We start from the raw sequence: 3057 nt of genomic DNA, 5'->3' as shown, positions 1-3057 counted from the left end.
TGGCGCAGGTGTGTAACGGTGCTATCTTTTTTTCCCCCTTTAACCTGGTACACTTCACAACGTATGGCACGTTAAACTAATGCCATGAATATGTGTGTGTGTGTGTGTGTGTGTTCTCGTATCCGGACTCAGGCAGACCGCTCCAGAGAGGAGAAGAGCAAGGTACCCACCCCTAAGCGAGCTGCGAAAAGGACATACAGACAATAAAAACTGGACCGATGAGCAGAAAGATGGATCGTAATTAATGACGGACGTGATGCATAGCAAAATGAATTTTGAAACAGGAGAGTCCGTAGAATATATGCAGACATCCACAGTCTGCAAAATAAATAAATAAATAAATAAATACAATTAAATAATTTACAAAGCAGTTTGATTCGCGTATTTGACATAGAGCATTGCCCCCTGCTGTAGGAGGATGGTACTGCAACACACTCTCTCTCTCTCTCTCTCTCTCTCTCTCTCTCTCGCTCTCTCTCTCTCTCTCAGACAGACACAACTGATCTAACAGGAAAGTTTTGGGAGTTGTGTGATTACTGCACTTTTTGCCCAGGAATGACAACCTCAATCGCACTGAGCATGTGACAGTTAGGTCGTAACGGGTCTGTGGCCCAGGTCTGACTGCTCGTCCTCCTCAACTTTCTCTGCCATCCGAGTTTCACTCTCTTTCCTTTAGGTTACATCATCCTGCATCAGTGTCATGGCTTGGCTCACTGTGGGACAGGGCTAGATAAACAGCACGCACGCACATGCCCACACACGCGCCTACGCACAGACGTCCTCCACTTCTCTAAACTGCGTGAACACGTCGTTTGAATAGTGTAGGAACATGTGTGTTATATGCATAGCAGGGTGCATTAGATAGCTAGAGTGGAATTCACAGTGAGAACACTCTAAACACACAATCTCTCCAGATCTTTTCAGTTTTGTTTTATAATTAACGTATTAGTTCATTTTATTACTCCTTCCGCCTCCCACCCATAATTCCCACTGGTCTCTCATGTCCTCGAAGGCTCAAACACATGGTTGCCTCGTAATTAGCTTGCCGCCGTCTCTCTGCTTCCAGACTCTTCTCCCACCACTTCCTCTCCTCTTGCCAAGACGCTATAAAAATGCAGACGATCCAGTAACCGCAAAACTACCTTAAATTCCCAAAGGCCTCCATAAATTACATTCTTTCCGTATTTTTCCAGTGTACTCTCCCAGTCTTCCTTCTCTTCTCCTCCCAGTGGTTGGTCCATCACATATATGGTTTCATTCCTTACCATTACTGCAATATGCACCTGCTTATTCGATGTTTGTCTCTCCGCTGTCCGTGCGTTTGTACGCGTGCGACGCGGCTGGGGTGATTGCGCACCGGCGCGCCTCCGCGTGCCGTTCCAGAGCGGCTACTGGGGAATCCAGAGAATGAGCATCACCTCCGCCTCTAATTCTGCTGCTCTCCTGCTCTCTCCATCCCTCTCTCCTCCCTGCGCCTCCTCCTCTCGTTGCGAAATACATTCCTGACATACAACGGCATTTCGCTTGCTTATATTTTTTATTTGTGAAACATAAGCACATAAACAGCAGCTAACAGCCTAACACAAGGGTGCTTTGGCCATCATACAATTACTGAAAAGACAAGCCAACCAACCACCCAACCAACCAACCAACCAACCAGTAACAGGCTACTAGTAAAGGCTACTGGTGGTGCCTTCTGAGATTCAACCTTATCGCACATAAAAATGTGGAAATAAAAAAAAAGAAATTGCATCAGGACCCTCATAATAGCAAGTTAAACATGAATACAGATTTCAGGTGGTTAATATGCATGTTTGAACGCATGTCCATTCACTGCCACTGACTGTAGTACTTACAGAAATGTACCTTACCAATAAAGTATTTCTATAATCCAGGTGGTAGAGGCAAAGGTCTTCTGAACACAAGCCTTTTGTGGAGAAAAGTGTCACAACCCTTCAAAAAATAATGCAGAAATGACATTGCAGGTAGAAAGATATCTTTAAAAAGTCAAACTGAAAAGTATGGCCACTAATAAGCAAAAATACTGTTAGGTAAATCTGAAGCGGATACATTTGACAATCTAGGTACCTCACAATATACATGACTCCACGAATATATGTATAGCCAACCTAAACAATTTGATTTAAGTATGCAAAGTGTTAGGGTTATGCTGACAAAAAAAAACCAGAATGCAATATGAATTTAAGAACTGAGGAAATTAATTGAAAATATATCTAGAAATGTAAAACTGATTTAAATTGGAATTGATCTCAGACAGGCTTCTAAATGTGTGTGCACAGCAAGATTTGTAGGAAAGCAAGATCGTTTTGGTGCCACGTCAGAAGCCCTGAGTGGAAGTTCGTTTCTGACCAATGGCACAGGCTTCAGCTGGAAGTGCCGCAAGAGCGTCCCTTCACATCAGATCTGCTACCACATCACACCTGGGTCGATCGAAACAGATTACGTACTCGTAGCCAGAATAAGTAAACAACTCCCTTTTTCAACTGCCCCTTGAACCTTGAGGGCTTGTTTGAGAAATCTCTGATGGGGAGTTGTATATTGAAACAACATCATCAAAGAAAAACAACCAACCAACCAACCAACAATCCAATCAAATCAACCAATCATCAGCAGAAAGCCAACCCACGAATCAATTCGTCAAACCAATTAAAGATCACAACATAAAAAAAAGGCAAAACTAAAATAGTTTCTTGATAAAAAAGAAAACATTAAAATTAAAACATTGATGATAGTAAGGGGAAAAAGCATTTAAAATATTTTGAAGTAAATGAGGTCTTTCGGCGACATCCACTGAGTAATGAAAATGTACATGAAAATGATGAATCAAAAGATCCTTGGCATGAACTTTGACTTTTGAACCCTGAAGTGGTAAGTACATTGGCACTGGAACCAGTTACAAGAAAAAACACACTACACAGATGTACACATTTGAAAGGACCATGAGAAAAAGATATCTTAAAGTGCTTTGTACTGATACTGTGGCATGCCAACGATGGTGGGAACACAACACTGTTCATTTGATGGCTTTTTCTCGTA

General features: G+C 42.3%; 1 protein-coding gene across 1 annotated transcript in view; it reads right to left on the bottom strand.

The window, feature by feature from the left end:
• Positions 1 to 1518: 1518 nt before the first annotated feature.
• The window catches only part of bicc1a (BicC family RNA binding protein 1a), a 34607-nt gene continuing 33068 nt past the window's right edge, over positions 1519 to 3057 (bottom strand). The window contains exon 21 of the mRNA XM_035533017.1: positions 1519 to 3057. This exon is cut by the window's right edge and continues 308 nt beyond it. The gene's annotated coding sequence lies outside the window, so the exon portion shown is untranslated.

The sequence above is a fragment of the Electrophorus electricus genome, chromosome 13 (assembly GCF_013358815.1).
Source record: "Electrophorus electricus isolate fEleEle1 chromosome 13, fEleEle1.pri, whole genome shotgun sequence".
In the NCBI taxonomy this organism is placed as follows: domain Eukaryota; kingdom Metazoa; phylum Chordata; class Actinopteri; order Gymnotiformes; family Gymnotidae; genus Electrophorus; species Electrophorus electricus.
This window is presented reverse-complemented; position numbering and strand designations above follow the sequence as displayed.